Raw genomic sequence first — 27919 nt, 5'->3', positions numbered from 1 at the left:
TGGATGGGTCTCTTTCTGTAGGTCTTCTTCGTGTTCTCCCAAGAACTTGTCTTTATCACTCACTGTTTTTATTCTTCTTTTCTTGCCTTTGTATTTAAAAGACAAGCCTTGGGGAAACTCCCACCTGAATAGTATGTAGTTCCTCTTCAGTAGTGTCACCAAATCCTTATAAGGACCTCTTGCATCCAAGATACTTTTAGGGATGTCTTTAAAAATCTCAATATAAGAGTCCTCAATCCGAAGGGTTGTTTGATAATGCAGGTTCAATATTTTATCCCTCTCTTCTTTGGATCTTAGAGTTATCAAGCAGTCTCTGGGTCTATTCTTCTTCTGCCTTGTTCCCAACCTAAATGCACTCTCAATTTTGAGCTCTTCTTCTTTCAAATCTTGCTTCCAAAAGTCAGAAAACTCTTTTGTCAAATAATCCACCAAGTTGTCTCCTTCTTTTTCCGGCACAAGTCTAATCCTTAGGTTTTTCTCCTTGCGTAGCATATCCTGCATAGAAAGTGTCAGTTCATACTCATCCAATTTCCTGTACACCGGTGGAAGTTTCCCTTCAACAGCAGTCGCAATTTCCTTAGCTTCTTCGGCTATCTTTCGCGTTGTAGATGAATCTTCCAATAGTTTCCCAATTGCTTCTGCATTAGAGTTCACTTTATTTCCAAGGTCAGTTATACTTTTTGTATTCAAATCAATTTTCCCAGAGATTTCTTCAATTTTCTTATTTGTTTCAGCACCTTGCTTCTTTAATTCCTCTAAGGAATCACTTATTTTTCCCAAGGCCTTTGTAAACGCATCTTCTGAAGACATTGTTTTCACTCTTGCCTTTGTTGCAGCTGCAGTTCCCGGGGCCCCTGATACAGAGGCCCTTCTTTGCATAGAAGAGTCCACTTTGTATTGTCTACCAGATCTCAAAGTTGTTTCTTGTGGATCTTCTTTCTGTTTACCATCTGCCATAACAAAGTCTTTCGTTCAAGGTCATTCCCACACTCTTAAACTGTCAACAATAAAAAGTTCTCAGGTTTTAAATTCCACTTAGTTCCTGAAGCTGACCAAATCCTCTAGAGGGCGCAAAATCAGTTTCTGAACTTTAAATTGTTCCCACACTTCCAAAAAGCAAAAGCCCTCCAAGTCCCTTACTTTGTAAAAGATCCAAATTAAAAGTGTCCTGCAAATGACTTACTATGTAACCAAATACGATGTTTCAAGTTGAGAGTAACCAAAGTCTATATGTCAGTTACTTTCTAACCTTATTTGTAGCAACCGTCCTTAGCCGGTGTCTTTCCTCCGGCAGTCCGACCCCCAGGTAGATAAGCAGCGGTAATCAGTTCAATCTCCTTTAAATTAGGCAGGAAATCTCTTTAAAGCCTTCTTCCCCCCCTCCCCTGCCTTTTGGGGGGGAGTTCTTTGCTTGGTGTTGGGTTTCTTGGCTCATAAAAGCTCCTGTCAGAAGTTACAGCTTCACTGTCTTTCGCTTTAATCTTGCTGCAGGACGGTAAGCAGACTTCCTTTTTAGTACTTATCCGTCTCGGTGCCCAAATTCATTAATTTTTACGTCCAATTTGTAATGCAAACTCAATCCTACTCACGGAAAGTTGCTCTCTTTTAGTCCAAAATCTTCGGAAGAAGTCAGCGCTCTCCGCTGATGGCGACGCGGCTTCGCTTCGCAGGCTGGGTGAAAGCGACTCTCAGCACCGCTCCACGCACCCCTCCGCTGATCTATAGCCTTTAAAAAGGCTATTTCACAACGTCGGGGGGGGGGCAAAGGTGCCCGCCGAGTCTCCGGTTCACAGGCTACGCGCCTGTGACTTTTAAGGGTCTTTGCTCCGCCGTGAGCAACAAGACCCGAACCCGCGAAGCAGATCTCTCCCGGAGCTCCGGGAGAAATCCGCCATTCAGCGCTGGCGCTAACCCGGAAGTCTCAAGTTCGATCTCTGGCATCTCCAGTTTTAAAAGGATATGGTGGTAGGTGATACGAAAATCCTTCCTCCACCCAAGACCAGCAAAGGTTTTGGATGTACTACTAGTAAGCCAAGTGCCGTCCCCCCCCCCCACATATTACATTTGTGCAGCTGGTTCTTCCTGCCTAACCTTAGATTTGTCCCTAGTGAAATTCATTTTGCTAGTTTGGGCTCAGTTCTCCAATCTGTTAAGGTCATTTTGCACCCTTATTCTGTCTTGCACCCCTCCCAGTTTGGTGTTATCTGCAAATTTGATGATCATCCCCTCAATTCCTTCATCCAAGACATTTATAAAGACATTGAACAACAACGGGCGCAGGATGGAACCCTGCAGCACCCCACTTGTAACTTTTTCCTGGGATGACTAGGAACCATTAATGTAGATGTAAAGAAAAAGAAGGAACTTTTTATCACATGTGGTGGGAATGTAAGAAAGTGAAAAACTTCTGGGAAATGATATACAATGAGATGAAAAAGATGTTGAAATATACATTTATTAAAAAACCAGAAGAATTTTTACTGGGCATTGTAGGGGAGGACATTGACAGACAGGATTGTAAAATGTTTTTATATGCAATAACGGCAGCAAGAAAATTATTGGCACAGAAATGGAAATAAGAAGAATTACTGACAAAAGAAGAGTGGCAAATGAAATTAATGGACTATGCAGAATTAGACAAATTAACAGGAAGGATTCGAAACCTGCAGGACCAGAGATTCCTAGAAGACCGGAGTAAATATTTGAACTATCTAAAAAGCAATTGTAATAAACAGATTACACTAGTAGGACTGCAAGAAGTTCTGTAAGGAGGATTATGTGAAATATTGCAAGGAAGATTATGAAGAAAATTACTAGTTAACGATAATTAAAAGAAATAGAGAAATTAAGAAATGCAGAATAAGTGATAAAGAATGGAAAATCTTCAGAGGTTGTTGATGGAAGTCTAAAATATTGTAAAAGATAAGAATTTATGTTAAATGATTGTTGGAAATGATATGTTAAAAAAAGTGTGTGTGTGTGTCTGTATGAACCATTAATGAGTATTACTTGGGTTCGGTCAGTCAACCAGCTACAAATCCACATAACAGTTACCTTGTCTAGCCCATATTTTACCAGCTTCCTCACAAGAATATCATGGTGACTTTGTCAAAAGCCTTGCTGAAATCAAGATACACTATGTCCACAGCATCCCCCTGATCCACCAAGCTTTATGTGGTTACACTCCCTCTGAAGGAGCGGGCATATAGTTTGGGGTTACTTCTGGATCCTTTGCTGTCACCTGAGGCTCAGGTAGCCCTAGTAGCATGGACTGCCTTCCATCAGCTATTTGGACAGGGATAGCCTAACTTCTGTTGTCTATTCTCTGGCAACCTCTAGGCTAGTTTACTGTAAGACATTATACATAGCGCTACCTCTGAAGACAGTTTGGAAACTTCAGCTGGTGCAAATTCAGCAGCCAGCTTATTCACCGGGGCAAGACGGTTTGAGACTCCAATACTGGCCCAACTGCAGTGGTTGCCAGTTAGTTTCCAGGCCCAGTGCAGGGCCAGGAGGACAAACAATCTAACCTGATACAAGACAATTCCCAGGTTTGGCCTGGTATAAAGGAATTTCCCAAGTTCCTATGTACCCAAACCCGTGTCCCATAAACCCAAGAGCAAATGTGTCTCTCGTCATTTTTACGAAGCTGTATTAGATGCACGGGACGCGGGTGGCGCTGTGGGTTAAACCACAGAGCCTAGAACTTGCCAATCAGAAGGTCGGCGGTTCGAATCCCTGCGATGGGGTGAGCTCCCGTTGCTCTGTCCCAGCTCCTGCCAACCTAGCACTTCTAAAGCACCTCAAAGTGCAAGTAGATAAATAGGTACTTCTCCAGCGAGAAGGTAAACGGCGTTTCCGTGCGCTGCTCTGGTTTACCAGAAGCAGCTTAGTCATGCTGGCCACATGACCTGGAAGCTGTACCCCGGCTCCCTCGGCCAATAAAGCGAGATGAGGGCCACAACCCCAGAGTCAGTCACGACTGGACCAAATGGTCAGGGGTCCCTTTACCTTTTCCTTTATTAGATGCACATGTCGAAGCCACAGATTCCTTTGTTTTATAAAGCATTTGTATGAATAAGAGAGACTTTGGCAAAAGACCATGTCTTGCAGTTTGCGTGAGACATAGAAGAGAAGGTAACAGCAAATGCTTTTAGCACATGCTGCTTTTCTTGCCCTTTGTTTGCAATTTAAAGATTCGAAAGAGGGCCTCTGCTCTGGACTTTGTGCATTCCACTCCACTCCTTCCCCCAAATGCAACTAAATAACAAACCAAAAAAAAAAAAAAAGGCTTTCTAGTCTGCAGCAAAAACACAGGTAGGCTATTTTTAGCACTTACTGTAATTGTCACACTTCTGTCAAAGCCTACAATAAATAGAAGAAAGGTGGTTGTTTTGTGATATATATTTGGGGGGGGGAAAGGACCCCATTACATCTCTTAAGAGCAATAAGGCACCCCATGTAATGCCTCTGAGGACAGATTATCCTTCTTTTCTGGTAGAGTTGTTCAACCCAACATTACCGATAATATACCTGAGGCAGATCTTAATCCACCTGAAATAGACTTCATAGTGTGTGTCGCTACTTAAAGATGTACAGCGACTGAAGATATACAAATGCCCCCTCAGACATTGCATGTACAGTCAGCTATTACTTCTGAAACCACCATTATTTAACTTTTACAAACCTCTACAATTTCGCAGCACCTAAATTTCCTTTAGAAAGGGTGGTGTATCAGTGACAGAGAGGATGTTTAAGAAGAATTAACTTCAGCAATAATCCTCTTAAACAGAGTTGTGCTACTATAAAAAAGGATAAAATAAGTGGTTACAGGGCAAGGTGGGAGAGAACAAGTGATTTATTGCCTGGGGATTTAAATACTGTAATTCCTTATAACTAATGTGGAATCCTAATATCAGCCGACAATAAGCCTGCAGCGTGCCTGTTGCCAACGCACAATGGAAGAAGGCGGGAGAGAAAGAGTAATGGTGGAAAGGTTATCTTTATTTAAATATAACCGCAGAATAACCAGAATTATTTAAGCACAGGCAGGTGGGATTTAATTGACATATATGACAGAAGCACTCTTTGGGGCATGTAAATAGCTGCATTCCATGGCTCCTCAGAGACAGCGTTTGGGGGAAATTTATCCCTCCCTTCTACGGGAGCCTTGGATATGTGAATTCAACATGCAAACACTGGCCATTATGTCCGTCAAGGTGAACACACCAGGTCTTAAGGGCAGCCTTGCTCAGGACGTCATATTTCCATAGTCCACCAGGCTGGGATATCATTTTTAGTCAAGCCTATGAAGATAGGCCAAGTGTGAAAGAGACATGAACTAAGGCGACCCAGGAAGCTTCGTGGTGAAACAAGGTCCATTGGTTCCTAGGTTGATCAACGAAGAAGCATCTCAATTCCTCTGCCTAGGAGACTGTTTTGAATTATGGTGCTGGTGGTGACTCTTGAGAGTCCCATGGACTGCAAGAAGATCAAACCTATCCATTCCTAAGGAAATCAGCCCTGAGTGCTCACTGGAAGGACAGATCCTGAAGCTGAGGCTCCAATACTTTGGCCACCTCATGAGAAGAGAAGACTCGCTGGAAAAGACCCTGATGTTGGGAAAGATGGAGGGCACAAGGAGAAGGGGACGACAGAGGACGAGATGGTTGGGCGGTGTTCTCGAAGCTACCAGCATGAGTTTGACCAAACTGTGGGAGGCAGTGGAAGACAGGAGTGCTTGGTGCGCTCTGGTCCACGGGGTCACAAAGAGTCAGACATGACTAAATGACTAAACAACAACAACAGGAGACTGTTTTAAGGCAGTGCCCGTGGGAAAGCTGAGCAGGGGTGAAGGTGACTCCTGCAAGTGAGCTTTTGGGGAGGGATGGTATTTTTGTCTCCCATTAACACTTATGTAAGGACCAGTTCCAAGCCTGAGCACAGTCTAGGTAGACTTTCCTGGCTCTTTTTGTTTTTATTCTATGATCTAAAATGTGCAAATAAAACAACATTTTAATAAAAAATTATAGCAAAGGTCAGTGGTGCCAACTTGAATAAAACATGGGGGGGCAGGCAAGCCCCGCCCAACATAATCAATCACATGATGTCCCATGCACACACCATTTGAATGGCAAGGCCCAACAATGTAGGGGAGAGGGGCTCAAATATTTTATGGGGGGGGTGAAGACCCCTCGGCTCCTTGGAGATGCTGTTAAATTACAAATCCTATCATCCATGACCACTGGCCATGATGTCTGGGCCTGATAGTGTTATGTACTGAAGTTCTCACCCTGGGCCAGCAGGGGGATACTGTAGATAGTTTTCATTCAGGTCCGCATATGCAAATAAGGAATTGAAAGTGGCATTCTATGATTGGATAGTTACAGAAAGTTGTTACTGTTGCTTTGTAGTTGAGCTCTATATAAGCAAGTTGGCTGAACCCTTCTGTTCAGTTCTGTTCTGGCCTGTGAATAAACAAGAGCTGTCTGAAGAATCACTGTGTTGTCTGATTAGTTCACCCACTACCTAACAGATGGAACTTGGAGTCCAGTAACATCAGGAGAATGGCAGTAACCCCCGCCGTTCGCCTTTAGTTATTTATACCCCACCTTTCTGTGACAAAAAAATCAAATTCAAGGTGGCCTATAACTGATATATCACAAGAGGCGAAAGAGGGTCCTAAGTTTTGCTTGTGGTGTCTGTGTGTCTATGTGTTGGGGGGGGGCTAACTGACACCCTCCTTGATGTTTATGGCCACCACTGCCCCACAACTGCCTTGGATGATAATAATTATAATTATAATATAATAAATTTTATAATTATAATAAATTTTCAGCAGAAAACCAGTGCTGGGCCCTGATCTTACATCAGGAGCATGTCCTGGATCAGGGCCAGATGGGGACATTGCTGCCTTTTCTCCAAAATGAAAGTTAGTATTGGATATCAAACATAATTTGGCTCACCGTAATCCACAAAGTGCATTCAAAAACCAAGGTCATAGTGAACTCTTGCAAAGGCTCCAGACTGGTTTGGCCATCAGTCTGGCAGAAAGAGAAGCACTTCTCTGCCCCACCCCCACCCCACCCCCAGTCCCAATCTCTCATGCACAAAGCCTTGCAAATATCATCCTTTCACCTGGAAAAAATTAGTCTACAGGACAATACTAAACATCTTTTGTTACAGCTTGTACACTCCAGGCGTAGGAGAGATATTGATATTAATACACGTCTCTCACCCTCACTATTTATTCCTATGAAATTTCCTGTGTAATATGTACTGCTCTTAAAAAAATAAAATACCTTAAGTATCGTTCCAAAGCAGACAGAGACGCTTAAACGTTGTTTGGATATAAATCATAAAGCAATGGCAAATTGTATGCACTTCCTACAAAACAGATGGACCAGATAAGGGAAGATGGAGAATCTTCTCACCGTAAAAAGGCATTGTCTTGAGGACACGCTGCATACCAGCAGGCACCATTTCTACCCGCTAGTCACTCAGACCTGTCTCATTGCAACAATGATTTAAGCAGCTGCTTAAAATGGCTGTAGTGCAAAGATATATGCTGCAATTCAAGACCTAAATGGCCCAGGTGACTCCGGTGTCAAGCATTACTTTGGAGTTGTGCTTCTTGATCAGCAGCACCCCACTCCCCTGATGCTATACATGATTGCGCAAACTGTAAAAGTGTCACACACAGAGGCACCAGGTCACAGAATTAACATCTCCACACCACACCAGAGAGCTTAAATGAATAGCCCGTACATTTCCCCCTAAAGGTCAGTGTCTGCATGAACTGGCTTTATGCAGGCTGTTCGTGGAGGTCCAATTCTCTCTGCTATCCTTAAAGATCTGTTTAGTTCAGGAGAGGAAGTGCTATTAGGACTTAGCACTCGGTCCCCAAAGACAGCAGCATCCATACAGGGTGGTTCCATGACTCCTACAGAGCTGGCTCGATCCACATACCCTCCAACATTTCTCTGATGAAAATAAAGGTAAAGGGACCCCTGACCATTAGGTCCAGTCGTGACCGACTCTGGGGTTGCGGCGCTCATCTCGCTTTACTGGCCAAGGGAGCCGGTGTACAGCTTTCGGGTCATGTGGCCAGCATGACTAAGCCACTTCTGGCGAACCAGAGCAGCGCACGGAAACGCCATTTACCTTCCCGCCGGAGCGGTACCTATTTATCTACTTGCACTTTGATGTGCTTTCGAACTGCTAGGTTGGCAGGAGCTGGGACCGAGCAACGGGAGCTCACCCCGTCGCGGGGATTCGAACCGCCAACCTTCCGATCGGCAAGTCCTAGGCTCTGTGGTTTAACCCACAGCGCCACCCGCGTCCCTTGCTGATGAAAACAGGGATGTCCTATTCCAGGGATGTCCAACCAAGAGATTGCGATCTACTGGTAGATCCCCAGCTGATCCTGGTAGATTGCGGGATCTTTATCGTGTACAAAAAGCTTAAAAAATTCTGTGCAATCCTCCCCCCAAAAAGGCTTAACAACTCTGTGCAATCCACCCACCCCACGCACGCTCTTCTTCCCTCCAATGACAATGGATAGATCACTGCTAGTTTTTTTATACTGGGAGTAGATTGCAGTCTCTTGGGAGTTGGACATGCCCGTCCTAATCCATCAACGTCATCAACACCACAATTTTTCTATTTACCGTATTTTCCCATGTACGAGACGCCCCCATGTATAAGACGCCCCCTATTTTTTGAACCCAAAATTAAGAAAACAATATTTTAAACTAGGGTTGCCAAAACCACACTGGCCGGCTGGCTGATTTAGTCTCATTTACATACATTCATTGGAAATAAGATGGGCTTATGAAGCAATTCTATATCCTCCCACCACACTGACAAAGAATTCTATGAATCAGTGGTCAATATCCTGGAATCACTGCTCAGCGTTGGACATCATATTTGCTGAATACACAAAGCTTCACAGCTTGTCTTTCATTGTACAAAGTTTGGTATCTCGCTTCATTTAAAGATTTCCAGAGACTTTGAGACTAAAGATTTCATTTTGTACTTCTTATGGTTTGAAGGAATTTCTATAAAGATTGTCTATTACGTATGTATATGGTGATCGTGTTGCCTAGACATTGGTGACGTTCTCTTTGCAACACAGGGGTTTGTTTGGATACTTATGGCAGCAGCGCTTGGGTTGGCGAAGGATTTTGCTCCTTGTCCTCCTTCTCCTGCTGCTGCCTGGGGTTTGAATGGGGGAGCTGAGCATCTCGCTGCTGCCACGGTGGTAGCTGTCAAACAGTGACAGCTACTGAGAAAGCGCCATCTTCAGGGGCGATCAGAAGCAGCAGCAGAAAGTTCTTGAGCTTTTTTGGGGGGCAATTGCCCTCAAAGTTGTTAAGCTTTTTTTGTCCGAGCGGGCAAACCACAACCCCCGATTGCCCCACCGAATATAGGCTCCAGCCCACCCAAGCAAAAAACCTGTGTATAAGACAATCATCTGTGTACAAGACGACTCCCATTTTTCTCCCTTTTTTATAGCAAAAACCATAATCTGATACATGGAAAAATACGGTATACCCCACCCATCTGACAGGGTTGCCCCAGCCACTCTGGGTGGCTTCTAACATATCAAAACATAATAAAACACAAAACATTACAAGACTTCCCTATACACACCTGCCTTCAGATGGCTCGGTGGTCAGGTAACTCCATACCCACCAACATTTCTCTGATGGAAATAGGGATATCCTAAGGAAAAGTGGGGCATTCCTGGGTCAAATCAGAAACTGGGATGGCTTCTGTAAATCCAGAACTGTCCCTGGAAAATAGGGACACTTGGAGGGTCTGCTCTCCATAGAACTGGGACGGGGAATCTGTGGCCCTCCAAACATTGCTGAACTACAACTCCCATCATCCCTGGCTATTGACTATGTTGGCTTGACTGATGGGTGTTTGAGATCAACATCATCTGGAGGGCCATAAAAGACAAGGACTTCCCTACCATAGAAAGACAAAAGCTGCATTTACAAAATGAATTTAAAGCACACAGTTTCCCCCACGAATCCTGGGAACTGTATTTGGCAAGGGTGCTAGGAACTATAGCTCGCTCTGTGTGAAACCACCATTCCCATAATTCTTTGGGAGAAGTGATGTGCTAACAATGTACGGCGTGTATGCTGCCAAAAGTTGCATCCAGGAGACCGTGGAGGATGGCCACCACTCAGCTAAAGAAATAGAAAACTGTTTCATTGCACTAAGCGATTGTGTTGCATTGAAACAAAGCAGTGCAGTGAGACCTTTTGATGGCGTGCAAAGTGTGCCACGAAGCATCAGCTGAATCAAGTTTTAAGAGCAAAGTAGTTGCCATGCTACACTCACATCCAGGCATATGCCCCCAGCTTGTAAGCCAGCAAAGGGTAAAGGGCCAAGAAGATCCACAGAGAGCACAGGAATGATACAGACGCACATCAAGCTTATGTACTCCTATGCTCCCAGAGACTGTCAGTTTGAATCTATTTACATTTCCCCTTCTGGTGTTTTGAGGATTAATCCAAAGCTTCAAGCCCTGTTCATAGATCCTTCTTTTTCTTTTTAAGGGCATCTGGGAAACCTAAAACAAAAAAATGACCAAAGGTCAGCTGAGTGAAGGGGTCATTATTCCCCCCCACACACACTTCAGCCATGGGGGTGAGCGGTGTAGCTTAAGAGCTTCCAATCTGTTCTAGCTTTACTAAAAAGACTATCATAGCTCTGCTGATCTAGAGACACCATTGTAGGACTACAGCTAAGCCAGAGCTAAAACCCAAGCCAACCTAGCCAAACAAAAAGTTTCACGGGATGGAGAATGAATGAACGGGTGGATGGATTTATTAAGGTCACAGACCAGAAATCAGGGGATAGAGAGGGTGTGATACAGGGATGAGGAACCTGTGGCTCTCTAGATGTTGCTGGACTACAGTCCCATCATCCCTGACCATTGGTCATGCTGGCTGGGGCTTGGGAGAGTGGAGTCCCCCCTTCCCTGAGGCAATGGTTCTTAGCCATAGGGCACATCTGTCAGGATCTCCACCCTTCCTAGTGTTGTAGTGGCACTCAAGAACACCTAAGAAGTATGTGATGAAGTATTTCCTTCCTGGAGTTTACTACAGCCCACTGAGATAGGCTAGTCTGAGACTGTGGTTAGCCCCTTCACTTGCAGCAGGAATTTGAACAAAGGTTTCTTACAAGGCAGGCCGTGCTGTCTCAGACCAAAGGCCCTTGTAGTTCAGCATGCTGCCGCTGGGAAACTCAGATGCAGGACAGAAGGGCAGCAATCCTCATCTGTTTTGCCTCCTGTTTCTGATATTCAGAGGTACAGTGGTACCCCGCTAGACGAATGCCCCGCTAAACGAAAAACCCGCAAGACGAAAGAGCTTTCCGACATTTTTTCTGCTTCGCAAGACTTTTTTCTATGGGGCTTACTCGCAAAACAAATTTTTTTCCGTGGTCTCCCTTTTTTTTTTGCCTTTTCTGAAAGGCGCTAAGCTCCTTATCTCTAAATTGCCGCTTATCCGCTAATCCGCTAAGCACTAAAAGCCGCTAAGCCGCTTATCAGCTGTTTTACCGCTTATCAGCTGATCTGCTGACAGCGGAGCTCCGCAAGACGAAAATCCCTGCAAGACGAAGGCTCCCGCAGAACGGATTATTTTCGTCTTGCGGGGCACCACTGTATACTGCCTTCAAGTTTGGAGGTTCTATTTAACCACCATTGCTAAAAGTTGCTGATAGGTCTATCTTTTCTGGATTTCTCCATTACTTTCCTCATCTCAGGAACTGCTGGACCCATGTGCAGCTCCCCATGTGGTGAACCACTGAACTGCAGGTGACATTGTCTCAATAAAAGCACCTTCAGGCCCCGGACCGATTCCACACACCCGGCTGCCCACTGGATTCTCCTGGGTGGGAAGAAAAATAAAAGAGCTTTCTGTTTCAGTTGACCCTTGTCTAAGCAAAAAAGAGAGAGAAAGGGAAAGGAAAGGTCTTCTTGCACTTTGGTGTGTAGCTGTATCATGATCGTTCTTCATATGCTCAAACTGTCTCATCCCAGCGGCCGCTGATTTCTGCACCAGCCCCATGTATAACATGTTGTGGTAATCTAACCTAGAGCTTACAGAGCATAGATGACAGAAGTTAGGCTATCCTGGTCCAGATAGGGGTCAAGCTGGGCCTCAAGCCAAAGCTGATGGAAGGTATTCCATGCCATTGAGGCCACCTGAGCCTTAAGTGACAGCAAAGGATCCAGAACTTCATCCTAGCTATTTGTGTAGCTTGGATGGGGAGTGTAGCCCCATCAAGAGCAGTCAACTTTCCAACCATCTAGTCAAGGGCATCTCAGTCTTATCTGGATTGAACTTCAGCTTGTTGGTTCTCATCCAGTCCATTACTGAGGAAAGATGTAGGATGATGAACTACATGGACCACTGTCCTGACCCAACAGGGCTGTTTATACATATCTGTTTGATATGAGTGATTTATACAAGTGTTGAAGAAACACGAAAGCTTAATAAGAAAGCTTTGCAAATACCACAACAAATTCGTGCTTCCACTGGTTACACTCAGAACTGGATATGAAGCTTAAAATCCATAACATTAGATCTATAATAGTTATAACTCCTTATGATCCTACCTAGTATAATTGATTTATATATGACTATTGACTTAACTGTAATAAGATTTGCTAAAATTGCAGAAAAGCCATCCAACATTACATGCAACAGCAAGGTCTGTTGATTAAAAATAAAGGAACTAGAAGCATTTACGAATAACGATGTACCAAGATAAACATTTGCAGAATATTTACAGACCAATGGCAGAAAATCCAGTAGACACCACTATTAAAAAAAGATGCCCCATTGAATGACTTTCGGCAGGTCAAGAAGAAAAGCAGTATTAAAGCAGAGAAATATACTATGTTATAAACCAAAGAGCCAAAATAGAAACTGAAATCATTCCAGATTTCACACTTCTTTTATTAGGTATTTTTCATTTCACAAAGAACATAAAAACTTCCATCAGATATTGTAAAGCTATATAAATAGACAGCCTTCTGAAAGACATTTTGTTGTTGTTGATGCCGCTGCAAAGAGAGCAGCTTTTATATTTTATGAATCCTAACTGTGACAGAAAGGATGTTAGGCTGGCATTAGCAGTGTCGCAAACACCACCAAGGACTGAATCGGAGACACTCCCTTGCTCTAGACTCGCTATAAATCCTGGGAAGGCAGTGGCCCTGTTTGCACAGAATGCAAAGTCAAAAATCCTGACTTGTGGCAGACGATGCATGAGAGCTCTGCATCAGCACTCAAACACGCTGTTCCTCCCTTTGTATGAGCAACTGATCAAGAGCTGAATCCTAAGCAATTATTATAATATATTTATGATCCACCTTTTTTCATGACTGGGACTCGAGGCAGCTAACAAATAACATAAGAGCAGCTAAAAGCATAAGGGGGTCATTTAAAAACAATTAAACATAAACAGAATTTAAAATGATCTGTTAAAAACATACAGACACTCACAACACAAACATCAGCCTTCTCATTAAAAGCAGTCAGTTTCCAAAAGCATGTTGGAACAAGAAGATCTTTACCTGTCAGCAGAAGAACAAGGAGGGAGCAGCCACCAAGAAAGCCCTCTCCCATGTCCTGTGAGGGAGAAGAGCCTCCCCCCAAAATCTCAGGAACCGGACAGCTTCTTCTTCTTCTTTGGCGATCACTCATAGCCAAGTAAGATGGTCTTCCATAAACACGGTTTTAACAATGAGTCCGTAAGTGACTGTGGAGGCCAATTCTGGATCCACACATCCTTCCACAGTGGGGACATTGGTTCTTAAATTATTGTTCATGGCTTCCAAACAAGCCAGTACAGTGGGACCTTGGGTTAAGTACTTAATTTGTTCCAGAGGTCCATTCTTAACCTGAAACTGTTCTTAACCTGAAGCACCACTTTAGCTAATGGGGCCTCCTGCTGCTGCCGCGCCACCGGAGCACGATTTCTGTTCTCATCCTGAAGAGTACCCAAGGTACTATTTCTGGGTTAGCGGAGTCTATAACCTGAAGCGTATGTAACCTGAAGCATATGTAACCCGAGGTACCACTGTATAAGGACCATTGTTTCATTGTTCACATCTTGGTTGTCTTGGTTGACCACAAACTTGACATGAGCCAACAGTGTGACGCGGCAGCTAAAAAAGCCAATGCAATTCTGGGCTGCATCAATAGGAGTATAGCATCTAGATCAAGGGAAGTAATAGTGCCACTGTATTCTGCTCTGGTCAGACCTCACCTGGAGTACTGTGTCCAGTTCTGGGCTCCACAGTTCAAGAAGGACACTGACAAACTGGAACGTGTCCAGAGGAGGGCAACCAAAATGGTCAAAGGCCAGGAAATGATGCCTTATGAGGAACGGCTAAGGGAGCTGGGCATGTTTAGCCTGGAGAAAAGGAGGTTAAGGGGTGATATGATAGCCATGTTCAAATATATAAAAGGATGTCACATAGAGGAGGGAGAAAGGTTGTTTTCTGCTGCTCCAGAGAAGCGGACACGGAGCAATGGATCCAAACTGCAGGAAAGAAGATTCCACCTAAACATTAGGAAGAACTTCCTGACAGTAAGAGCTGTTCGACAGTGGAATTTGCTGCCAAGGAGTGTGGTGGAGTCTCCTTCTTTGGAGGTCTTTAAGCAGAGGCTTGACAACCATATGTCAGGAGTGCTCTGATGGTGTTTCCTGCTTGGCAGGGGGTTGGACTCGATGGCCCTTGTGGTCTCTTCCAACTCTATGATTCTATGATTCTACATGCACATGGGGAAACTTCAGTTAAATGTGCAATCTAGGCTTTTTCAGCCAAGGTTTGAAGGGGCTTCCAGACCATGGTTTCCAGAAGCAGCTTTCCAGATGCAGTGGAATAGCTACACTGCTTTCTGAGAAGGTGGGTCACTTTTACATGCCAGGTGGGTAGGTCATGCACTGCGCAAACCTCCCCACCACCTCACCTCTCCCAGTAAGCAACAAGGACCCACCAGCCAGGAACCTGGTGATTGCCCCACCCTGCAAGCCATTGTTGAGCTTTATCTGTGGGAGCTAGGCAGTCTCATCATATCACACTATTCCTGCATCAGTTCCATTGTTGATCCATTTACAGGTTCAAATACAAGCGATAATCTTTGAAGCCTGAACAGTGTGCAAACAGCTTATTTGAAGGACCATCATATGCCCAGGTCCGAAAATCAGGCTCTGCTCTTAAGCTCACCACTAAGGTTGGTAAGGGAAAAGGCGGTCCCACAACTTTGTAATCTCCTTCCCCGAGAACTTCACGTGGCCACCTCTCTTGTGGTCTTTAAGCACATCCTAATAATGTCTTCATTTTTGGGGGGGAGGATGAGACATCCTCACAACCACCAGGCAAGCCATCAGAGACTCTTTTGTTGCAAGGTCTGGCAAGTGGCCGCTCGCTCACCTGGCCTAATGGAGTCAATACAGCCCTTTGTTCTCTATTCCCACCGGAGCCAGCATGCTCTCACACCACTGCAACGGAAGTTCCCTTTAGGATGTACTGGAATACTGAACGAACTTCAAAAGAGTTTTAGCAACACATGTCCAAATAATGACTCTCTGCAACACATCACAATCCACTTTTCAGCATGGTGCTTTTGAAGCCTTTGCAAGTCGGATGTGTTAGCAGAGTCCCTTGAATAATGCAGAGTCCAGAGATAAAAGGAGTCCTAATAATGACTTTGTTGAGGAAATCTGAACAAAAACAGCATATAATTCGAGGAGAAAGGAACAAAGAGCTTTTGTCTGTCTAACTTAAATCCTTATACATAGCAGGAAAACACCCTCAGAACTACACAGCCAATCAGGGCACATATCATGCAAACATCATGCTGCTCTACATGCCTGCTAAGCACCAGCTCCACCAACCCCCTTGGTTAGCTGACTTATTGACAACTTAATTAACCCTTAAGTTAAAAACTGAATGATCCCTTCTGTAGCACTTCCAACAGAAACTTTGTTGTCACTCTGGCTCCCCTCTTAAGCAAGGATGTTTGGGCCCATTCTCCAGACACATGCACCCAACTGACACCACTCTGCTTGCAATAGTTCATCACCTTTGGTTGTGCTGAAACTGCCACCACAAATACAGATTTCTTAGTGTGGAGCTAGAGATTACATTGGACACAAGAAAGATGCCAAAAAAGGTGCAATGACGTTGCATTCTCTCTATGTATGCAAGGACAAAATAAACAACATTGAGGCATGCTTCAAAACAGAAAATTATAGGGAACTCCCTCCCTGCTTGACCACACTTATTGCAGCAGGGATTTTAAGTTTATTTAAGTTAATAGTACTCTACTTGTTTATTTGCTGAATACATGTTTCTGCCAGCAGCTCCTGTTTGTTTTAAACCTGGTTTTATTTTGATTATTCTATTATTTTATTTCTTATGTTTACAACACTCAATAACATAAACTCTCTCTCTCTCTCTCAATGTGTTTCAGGGGGAAATCTTCCACAGGGTACTCAAAGAACAAATAAGAAATCAAATTTTTAAATCTCATAAAATTCTCATCACGTGCTGTATATAATAAGTAATTAGTGACTTTGTATATTACATACATTTTGCATTATGATTTTTTTTAAAGAAAATAAATTGTCATTTTCAGTGTGAACAAGGAAGGTTTCAGTACCATTTCAAGGCTTGTCCTGGGTGTTTCGCTCCCACTCTCTCTCTCTCGGTGCATACACACCATACATTTAAAGCACATTGCTTCCCCCAAAAGAATACTGGGAAATATAGTTTGCTGAGGGTCCTAGGAACTGTACCTCTTCATGGGGTTAACTACAGTTTCCAATATTCTTGGGGAGGAAGCCATGTCCTTTAAATGTATGGTTTCTATGCAGCCTCTCTTTGTATTCGATGCTTTCCTCTCTTTCTTCTTTATCTGTTCTTTCTGTGTAATGTTCTTTTTTTAAAAAAAGAATATTTATTAGATTTTCCAATTTTTTAAACAAACAAACAAAAACAGAACAAACAAAAACATTTAAAAAAGCATGAAATTCATAAACCATACTTTTAAATAACAAATTTCTCAGACCTCCTCATACTTCTCCTTCTTGTATCCCGATTAAGGTTATTTGTTCAGCAAATCCTTCATTTAAAGCGTTACAGCTTGTAACATTACCTTATTTTTCAAACCCTTTTTCCCCCCATCTATGTTCCTTTGTATCATTACAGCTAGAAACCTCTCAATTTCAGTCCAACACCATCTAACTTTCTTTACTTTTACAATATTTCTGTAAATAGTCCTTAAATTTTTTCCAATCTTCTTCAGCCGACTCTTCTCCCTGGTCACGGATTCTGCTCGTCATTTCTGCCAATCCCATACATTCAATCAATTTCATCTGCCATTCTTCCAGAGTGGGTAAATCTTGCGACTTCCAATACTTTGCGATGAGTATTCTTGCTGCTGTTGTAGCATACATAAAAAAAGTTCTGTCCTTCTTTGGCACCACTTGGCCAGACATGCCCAAGAGAAAGGCCTCTGGTTTTTTCAAGAAGGTATATTTAAATACCTTTTTCAATTCATTATATATCATTTCCCAGAAAGCCTTAATCCTAGGGCACGTCCACCAAAGGTGAAAGAATGTACCTTCATTTTCCTTACATTTCCAACATTTATTGTCGGGCAAATGATAGATTTTTGCAAGCTTGACTGGGGTCATGTACCACCTGTATATCATTTTCATAATATTCTCTCTTAAGGCATTACATGCCGTGAATTTAATCCCGGTGGTCCACAACTGTTCCCAGTCAGCAAACATGATATTATGTCCAACGTCTTGTGCCCATTTAATCATTACAGATTTAACCGTCTCATCCTGAGTGTTCCATTTCAGCAGCAAGTTATACATTTTTGACAAAGTCTTAGTTTTGGATCTTTCTGTGTAATGTTCAGGCATAACTACACTTAAATGTTTCGTGCGTCACCACCTTATGGGTTTTGGTACATCCCACTCCACACGACTGCCTGCTCTTTAGGGAGGCAGAGAGAAGACAATTACAGTGGTACCTCAGTTTAAGAACAGCCTTGTTTACGAACTATTCAGTTTACGAACCATTCGGTTTACGAACTCCGCAAAACCAAAAGTAGCGTCCAGGTTTGCAAACTTTACCTGGGTCTAAGAATGGAATCCGAATGGTGGAAGGGCACTGGTGGTGGGAGGCCTCATTAAGGAAAGTGCACCTTGGTTTAAGAACGGTTTTGGTTTAAGAACGGACTTCCGGAACGGATTAAGTTCGTAAACCGAGGTACCACTGTACAGCAAATGGGGGAAGATAATTGAACATAAGGCTATTTTTCTCAGTGTCAGTCACATGCTTGTGTTAGTATCTTCTTCTGCCCTCACCAAATAGCAATAGAGAACCTACACAAAGAGGCATGTTTATTAGAAATGTATCTCATGATCACCACCATTTCAGCTGATTATGTAAGCGGGATCTCATTCTTTGAGCCCTCTCTGCTATTAAATACTTTTAAAAAACTACTTGTGTGTGTTTTTCAGGATGGAGCAGAGGTGACATTTGCTGTACCACCAGAACAGCATATGATAGAAAATACAGCTCTGATGACAGCATTAGCTATTTTGTCTCTCGAGTTCCTACTGAACTGCAGTGACACCTCCTGGTAAGAGACACGAGGCTTAAGAATGTTTTCATTACCTCCTTGTGAACTTTCTTGTCCATTTCGTGTGCGTTCCCCACCCACCCAAAGCAGGCGAGGGACCTTCTTCAGCCTTCTGGTGGAGACCAAAAAAGGGTTTTCTGCTGACTTTTTAAAAAACCCAATAACAATAATTCACATTTTGTGTAGGAACTTGGGAATGTTCCAAAGCAAATAATCAACAGTAATAAAAATCCATACACGACAGCCCTAGGGATAGGTCAATCTGTCAATTTTGGTTTCTCTCTGTTTTTCATTTTTCAAATCTTAACTTCTGTTCTCCACATTTCTACATCAGTTTCTGATTTTTTTTAAGTCCTCATGAAAATGCAAAATCATCTTAGTACAAATTTCTCCTACCACACACACACACACACACACACACATTACTCTATGTAGTTTGGGCTATGTATACAACTTTGCAAAGCAATTTTCTCTAATATAATGCATATGTGTATATGTCATTTTCACTAAATAATGCATTTATTTGCACACTTTAGTATAGTGGTTTGCAAAGTGGGCGGTAAATGATTGCCAGACTTGGAAAAGCCGGTATCACTGGATCAAGTTAATCCATTTTGCTGAATTAATTAAACTAAATAGTTTTAATTGGATTTTGAATAAATGTGCAATTAATTGTCACTGTTTTGAATTATCTTCCTTAGTAGGTCATGCAAACTGCTATTCTGAGTAATCCTCTTTACAGGGTTGGGAGCACTGGGGATGAGTTTATGGAACCAAGGGGGCAGTAACCTGAAAAAGTTTGGTAACCACTGCCCTAGACTATGCTTCTTTGTACATATGACTTGGCCAGAGAACTGACCTTCAAAATTCAGAGGCGTGTACATTTCAAAGGATGGTTGTGCTTTGGTTTGTGTATGGTATGGGAGAGGATAGATTAGCCAAGGTAAAGGGACCCCTGACCGTTAGGTCCAGTCGCAGACAACTCTGGGGTTGCAGTGCTCATCTCACTTTATTGGCCGAGGGAGCCAGCGTACAGCTTCCGGGTCATGTGGCCAGCATGACTAAGCCGCTTCTGGTGAACCAGAGCAGCACACAGAAACGCCGTTTACCTTCCCGCCGGAGCAGTACCTATTTATCTACTTCCACTTTGACGTGCTTTCTGCTAGGTTGGCAGGAGCAGGGACCGAACAACAGGAGCTCACCCCGTTGCGGGGATTCGAACCGCCGACCTTCAGATCAGCAAGTCCTAGGCTCTGTGGTTTAACCCACAGCGCCACCCGCATCCCATGATTAGCCAAGTGTCCCTTTAAATGCACACTAAATTGAATCTCTCCCCTGCATCCCTAGAAAGAACTGAAGCAAAGCCATAATTCAAGGATCTAAGCCAGTGGCACTTTCCTATTGCTGACGAGGAATTTCTGTAAATCATCAGAATGATTGCAAGATCTCCCAGTTATGGAAGAGGGGAAAGCACTGGTTAGAGTTTAATAGACATGACCCTGGCTCCAGGGCAAGGGTAACATAGCAAATTTATTTATTTGCTTTATACCCCACCCCTCTAGCACCAAAGCGCAACTCATGGAGGCTTGCAACATTTAAAAATTACAGCTTCACAAAACACTACTGTAAAACAATAAGTGAACGAGACTGACAAGTTGTACTGTAAAAACAGTCTGCCTGATAAATAAAAAGGGCTTTAGCAAACAGCAAAAAAAGAAAAGAAAAAGAAAAAGAGTCAGATATAGTCGGGTGAATTCCAATGCCTAAGCCAATACCGATCACATTCTGTAACCAATAAAATTGTGGCCAAATTTTGCCCAATAACATTAACCTAATATCCATGTCCTTCTGGCTCACTCTTTGATGAGGGGGTGTTTTCAGGGTCTCTACATGCAAACGTTCACTGCTCTATGAATTGTCTGCTGTTTCAGTTCCATCACCACCCCTGTCCCAGGTGCTGATCCTTTCTGGATTAGCGCCCCGGCTGATCCTCCCTTTTCAAGCATCTGAGTAAATGGGATTTCATAATGATCCAGAGTCAAATCTGATTTGGCTAGATGGCAATGCCACTGAGGGACATACATAGCGAGTCCAGTCCGAACAAGCAAGTCAACATTTCTGCATGAATTAAAAATAAAGGAAGGTGCTTTTCAGAACTGCCAAAAAGTCTGTTGGCCATCTTATCCTGAAGTTGAAAATGACCTTTTCTTATGCATATTCATCTTCGTAAACTGCAGACTGCTGGGATTAAAACTACTGCTCAGCATTTTCTAAGTTTTGTTTGTTGCTAGGGCTGCAGTCTTTAATCAGCTAGGTCCATCAATCAAAAACAGTTTTAATAAACTAAAAAAGGAATCCCAGATTAACAGGATGCTAACACTCTGTCTTTAAAATGTTCATTGTTATTTAATGTTAGTACATATAAACCAGGATTTCCTAAACTTCTGCATTCATTGTCCTCTTGATGAGCGTATAATGTGGTCGTTGACCCCACACCCAAATTCTTAGCAATGTAAATGAAATTAACTCGAGAAATATCAATATCTAATCAACATATATAATTACCTTAAAAAGTGAAACTCTGCACCTTATACAACTGTTTAACAATAAAGCAGCATGGCCTGAGAAGTGTATTGTGGATTTTGTCTTATTAAATACATTGTGTCCTGGTTCTAAGGGAAAGATGGAAAATAAATGAAAATTAAAAATACATTGGTTCATCACAGGCAAAGGAGGTGCACTCTGTACATGTCCATGCTCTTGAATTCTGAGGCTCATTTCATAAACCTCTTTTCCACCACAGGGCTCTTTTTGACCCCCTCCTTTTGACCTCTAGGTCTTTATCCCGCCCCCTTCATGGTCCTATCAACCCCAGGGGGTCATCACTAACCACTTTGTGAAACCCTGGATTAAATAAACATGCAGATGGTTACAGCAGTCATGAAATTAAAATAAGCCTGCTTGGGAGAAAAGCAATGACAAACCTAGACAGCATCTTAAAAAGCAGAGGCATCACCTTGCCAACAAAGGTCCGTATAGTTAAAGCTATGGTTTTCCCAGTAGTGATGTATGGAAGCGAGAGCTGGACCATGATCGCCGAAGAATTGATGCTTTTGAATAATGGTGCTGGAGGAGACTCTTGAGAGTCCCATGGACTGCAAGAAGATGAAACCTATCCATTCTGAAGGAAATCAGCCCTGAGTGCTCACTGGAAGGACAGATCCTGAAGCTCCAATACTTTGGCCACCTCATGAGAAGAGAAGACTCCCTGGAAAAGACCCTGATGTTGGGAAAGATTGAGGGCACAAAAAGAAGGGGACAACAGAGGATGAAATGGTTGGACAGTGTTCTCGAAGTTACTAATAACATGAGTTTGACCAAACTGCGGGAGGCAGTGGAAGACAGGAGTGCCTGGCATGCTCTGGTCCATGGAGTCATGAAGTCTTGGACACGACTAAATGACTAAACAACAACAAATCAGATAAATTATAAATCTGGTTGATAGCCTTACTTATTAGAGGATTTCATTTCTGCAAACATGCCAGCTAACTTTAGATTATTTCTCTTCTACCCAAATGAAAATGAGGAGGGAGATTATTGGCTTTTCTCCTCCTCTTCTTTAGAGAGGTAATTATGACATTTTAAAAACTACTTTGCACATCCGGCAAAGCAATCAAGAAAATTCATTTGACAGCCACTGTTTTTTTCCCAGTGTCGAACTGTCTGCCAGAGTGTAAAAACTGTGACAACGCGTTCAGCAGAGCTCCGAGTGCAGGCACATCTGTTGAGCGACATGCTGCCGCACATTAAACGCAATACAAGAGGAGGAAGGGAGGCGCACCATTTCACTTAAGAAGCAAGCAGAAAGCCAAACGAGCCGCATTCCTCCTTCTGTTGCACGCAAAAATTAAAGAGTCTACTTAGAAAGCAATCTCTGCAAGTTTTAAGCACAGAGAAAGAACAACCACCACCCCAATTTGGGGATAAATGGAACTAAGTAAAGTTTCAGAGGCAGCAAATAATGAGATGAGTGAATCAAAGCTGGGTGTGTGGGGAGAGATAGCAAACTTGATTACATGCATAAAAACACAAAATGCTATTCTCTCGGATAAATAGGTTTGGGGAGATTTAGATGTTTTGGATTCTTACTCCATCTCACTTTCAAGCATAAAATAATATGATATGTTACCAAACCATTTCCCTACCGGATGCATCCCATGACATAGGAGAGGAAATCTCAATTTTAATAAAAATGAAGATTTTAAATGCAGAAAGATTGGAATTTTAAAAGTAATTGCAAAAACTTGTGTTGCTCTTTATCAATGTTACTTTTAGATTGTATTTAAAAATAAATAAATAATGTGTTTTAAATTGTTGCAATCCATCCTGGGACCTTAGGGTCAAAGGGTAGGTAATAAATTTAAATAATAAATAATTTAGAAAAAAAACCCCACACATTTCAGCTAGAATACAAACTGCCAAATCCTTGGCTGTTGATGTCACACACCTCAACCTCTTCCCCAAATGCACATGTATTTGCTGAGTCTTGCTCAAATCACACAGAACATTCCCAAGTGCTTACTTCAGCCTTACCCAACCTGGCGCTCTCTGGATGTTTAAGACTACAACTCCCATCAGCCTCAGCCAGCACAGCAGAAAGCAGGAAGTTAGTTGGAGGTTTGGAGCAGGGAGGGGAAAATCTTTGCAAATTGTGGAAGTGGGTGGAGATTTCAGCTATTTGGGCATGTGGGCTGTGCAGGGCGCTAAAAAAAAATTTAGGGAGGTTTACTGGGGTAAACAATGACAGTAGCTCTTCTTTTCCTTTTTTTAGAAGAAAGATCTCTCGCTATCTCGAAAAAGAAAAAGGGGGGATTCTGTAGAGTTGGAAGAAGTTCAGAAAAGGGCAACCAGAATGATCAAGGATATGGAACAGCTCCCCTGTGAGGAATTTGGGACTTTTTAGTTTAGAGAAAAGGTGAGTAATATGAGACGCAATAGAAGTGTATAAATTTTTTCATGGTGTAGAAGAAGTGGATAGAGTAAAGCTTGTGAGCATAACAAGGAAGCCAAGTGTCGAAAGACTTTGAAAGAAAAGAAAGTTAACACTACGGAATTTGCTGACAGAAGAGGTAGTCATGGCAACCAACTTGGATGGCTTTGAAAGACGATTCAACAAATTTGCAGTTGCTATCAATGGCTACTAACCTGGCGGATACATTCTACCTCTACAGTTGGAGGTGGCATGCACCTGAATACTTGGTAGCTCAGCTAGCAGAGCATGAGACTCTTGATCTCGGGGTCGTGGGTTTGACTCCCATGTTAGGCAAAATATTCCTGAATTGCAAGGGTTGGACTAGATGACCCTTGTGGTCCCTTCCAACTCTAGAATTCTGTGATTCTGGAAATTGCAAGAGAGTGCTGTTTTACTCAAGTCCTGTTTGAAGGCATCTCACAGGCATCTGGCTGGTCAATGTAAGAACAAGATGTTGCAGTAGGTGAGCCCCTGGCCTGATCCAGCAGGCTCTTATTATCTTCACAACAAGTAGCAGCCTGGAAGCAGTCATCCCCCAATATTGCTTCCTATGAGCCCCTTCAGAGTGGTGGTGGGGTTTCGTGGGTGGATTCTGCAACACGCCACAATAGTGGGGGACTGATACTGGACTGCCCACACATCACTCTGCTTTAGTTGTTCTGCAATGCTTCCCCGTGTTGGCACATTATTGCCATCCGGACAGGAACTCTTGCACTAGAGTGCAACAAAAGCAGGACAAAACCCCAACAACAACAAATTGGTTGTATGAGACGCCAAAGGATTTCAGCAGGGACGCACCAGTTGGAAACCAAGCAGTATGTCCACCCAAAAACTTTTGCAAGTGTAAACAGTATTGAAAAGAGGGATTGCCGTGATGGGCACAAATAATCATGATTGCACAATAAAAGGAACATCTGCAGGGACCTTATGTCTTCTTGCAACACTGCTCCCAGGGTGAGTTATGGGAACATGAAGACCCACACTGACTTGCAACTGGATACATTTTTTTGTTTAATTTTTTTCGTGGGGAGTTACTACACCTGCTTATTTCAGAAAACCCTCGCCCTCACTTGAAGAAAATTAGGAGCTTTCTCCCTTCCTCATCAATTTATTTACCCTCCCTTTCACCAGACCCCTTCCAAAACCTTTCCCAAAGAAAACCACTGGTGAGATGAAAATTTCAGGCCACGTTTACTTGAGATACTAAACCTATTTGTTCCAGTGTTCACAATAGCTTGCCTATTGCACCATCAGTTTGATGCTCATGTGTGCCCTAAGTTTATAGTCTTAAAATCCCACCCACCCCACCATCTTAATACTGGACTTGCCAAGAAACCAGTAATTAGGAACAGTCCCATCCAATGTGGAAGACGGCGTCCTTGCAACACCAACAGGACATTGCAAAAGCGTTTTTGGCGAAATTCAACAGCTGAAAGTGCTGTGGATTAGGATGTTTATTCCTATACCTGGCAGGAACAGGATGGAACACCAGGATCCTTTCCGGCTGGTTGCCCACATCCGTTACTGCCAGATGTTCATCTTTCCATGAGTTTGGGGCTGGAAGACAGATCAATTTCCCTGGAGCTTTTCCACCACTTAAAAACTAAACATGCAGCCGGCAGGAGAAGCCACAATATGGGAAGCAGCCTCAGGATGACTGCCAATTTTTAAATGACAAAAAAAAAACCCCTAATGATGGAGACAACTGATAACTTTTTTAGAGAGAGATGAAAGTACAGTAACATGACAGAGGCATCATTGGTCAAGGAGAGTGAGAGAGAGTGTGTGTGTGTGCACGCGCGTGCATATGTGTGCCCCCCTCAAACACACCAGTTGCTCAGCCTGAAAAAGAAATAGTGTACCTCAATAGCAGAGCACACAAACTGCATACAGAAAGTCCCAGATTCAGTTCCTGGCATCTCCTTCCAAAAGGACAATGACTGGTTGATTTAATTACCGTATTTTTTGCTCTATAAGACTCACTTTTTCCCTCCTAAAAAGTAAGGGGAAATATGTGTGCGTCTTATGGAGTGAATGCAGGCTGCACAGCTATCCCAGAAGCCAGAACAGCAAGAGGGATTGCTGCTTTCACTGCCCAGTGATCCCTCTTTCTGTTTGGCTTCTGAGATTCAGAATATTTTATTTCTTGTTTTCCTCCTCCAAAAACTAGGTGTGTCTTGTGGTCTGGTGCATCTTACATAGCGAAAAATACGGTACATGCTTGTTCTGCCCCTTCTTCCAAGGATCTCAGTGCAGGTGAGTGTTTGTGGGTGTGTGTTTTAACCCTCACATTTTATCCCACTGACACGTGTATTAAATCAGATATAAAGGGTGTGTGCATGTACGCCAAGCCACACCACCACCTTCTCATTTTAGAAATGTATGCAAGCAGCAGGTTCACCCTTTCCCACTGACTGCCTATGCGTACATTTTAAAGGGGAAAGGCAGTGATTTTAAGGATGCTTATGACATTCTCCCCATCCCCAATTCGCTGAGGACTTCAGGGTTTTTTTATATATATATAAAATTACCTGATCTCTTTTCCAGAGTGACACCAACCCTTTAGCTATCCGCCATTCTTCTGTTCTCAAGTGCTGAACTTTGTTCAGACTGTTCTGTGCACGCAGTTTTCAGCGATCACATCAAGGTGCCTTTTTTGTACTGTTTCGTTCAATGTCTGTTAGGTGCACACGGACGCATCAGTAGCCTGTGAGGAGAAAGGGGGAGGGAATGAAAGATGAAAACTGCAGGTAAATTGTGCATACGCACATCAGTGTTGAAATTATGTTAAGAAGTTCTCCGAGTTAAACAGGAAGGCGAGCAAAGCAGAATGCAGGGACCATAGGTCAATGGTAGAACATCTGTCTTGCAAGCAGAAGGCCTCTGGTTCAATCCTGGCATCTCCAGGTAGTGCTGAGTCTCCTGCCCCAAACCCTGGAAAGCCACTGTCCATCAGATGACACGGAGCTAGATAAACCAATGGTCTGGCTCATATTAAGACAGCTTCCTGTGTTCCTTTACTCCTATACAGTGATACCTCGGGTTACAGACACTTCAGGTTAAAGACACTTCAGGTTACAGACTCCACTAACCCAGAAATAGTACCTCGGGTTAAGAACTTTGCTTCAGAATGAGAACAGAAACCGTGCAGCGGCGGCACAGTGGCAGTGGGAGGCCCCATTAGCTACAGTGGTGCCTCAGGCTAAGAACAGTTTCAGGTTAAGAACGGACCTCCAGAACAAATTAAGTTCTTAACCCGAGGTACCACTGTATTCATGTAACAATATCGGGACAGAGAACGTACACTCAACCCTATATGACTTAAGCATGTGTCCTTTTTATCTGGCACAAGAACCATCTCAGCTATCATCTTTTTCAATGCTGCTTGTATTTTTCAGGGCACTGACATGACATTTTAGCAAAGCACGGCTTGAATTATGTGACAAGATCCATAGAGGCACGAAATGGCATTGCTTTACTGCAGGGTAAAGTTTGCAATATCTACTTTGTATAGAATAAGACTCCATGCTCCTTATTCACTGCAATGAGGAATATAAAGGGTGAGGAATTCACTACAATGAAGAAAAGAAAGGCCGTAACCTTTTCAACTTTTGGCCAAAGCAGATGGAATTTAGAGGCACAGGAGCTCCTCTAGATGGATTAAGCATGCTGTATTTCAGATAGAGAAGCTACAGGGCAGAATACACCAGTGAGAGTGATACTAACTCAGGAAGCAGCATTGTTCCCAGAGATATTATTGTGGGGACAGATTGGCGCCCATTGGCCAATGAAGGCAACCATCTCCCTTCTCCCCCGCCAAGAATACCCCAGGGAAGCCAGAGCTGCTGAGAGCAGCCAAGTTATGGCTTGAAGTGATAAGGTGCTTTTCTGATAAAAGAGAGGGGGAAAGGGGAAGAGGGAGGGAGGGAGAGAGGGAGGGAGGGAGAGAGAGAGAGAACCTTAGTCACCCACTTTTAAAAGTAACCCAATGTTCCCTGTCCACTAGCACAAGGGCTCTCGCACTAATGGACAGGTGAGTTATAATGTTGTACAATGGGTGGATGTAATGCACCAGCAAGCAGAAACTCATTGTGCAACTGAATGTGCAATTTCTTGTGCAATGAAGTTGCCAGAAACCTGCTTAGTGTGGTGTAGTGGTTAAGAGCGGTAGTCTCGTAATCTGGGG

The 27919-nt window shown here is 43.2% G+C and overlaps 1 protein-coding gene across 9 annotated transcripts in view; it reads right to left on the bottom strand.

The window, feature by feature from the left end:
• SEMA6D (semaphorin 6D) overlaps positions 1-27919 on the bottom strand; it is a 433313-nt gene that overhangs the window by 387888 nt on the left and 17506 nt on the right. For all 9 annotated transcript variants that reach the window (XM_053365705.1, XM_053365699.1, XM_053365703.1 and 6 more), the window contains exon 2: positions 26265-26440. The gene's annotated coding sequence lies outside the window, so the exon portion shown is untranslated. The remainder of the gene's footprint in view (positions 1-26264; positions 26441-27919) is intronic.

The sequence above is a fragment of the Podarcis raffonei genome, chromosome 14, assembly GCF_027172205.1.
Source record: "Podarcis raffonei isolate rPodRaf1 chromosome 14, rPodRaf1.pri, whole genome shotgun sequence".
NCBI lineage: Eukaryota > Metazoa > Chordata > Lepidosauria > Squamata > Lacertidae > Podarcis > Podarcis raffonei.
Note: the sequence above shows the minus strand (reverse complement) of the source record. Positions and strands in the feature narration are given on the sequence as shown.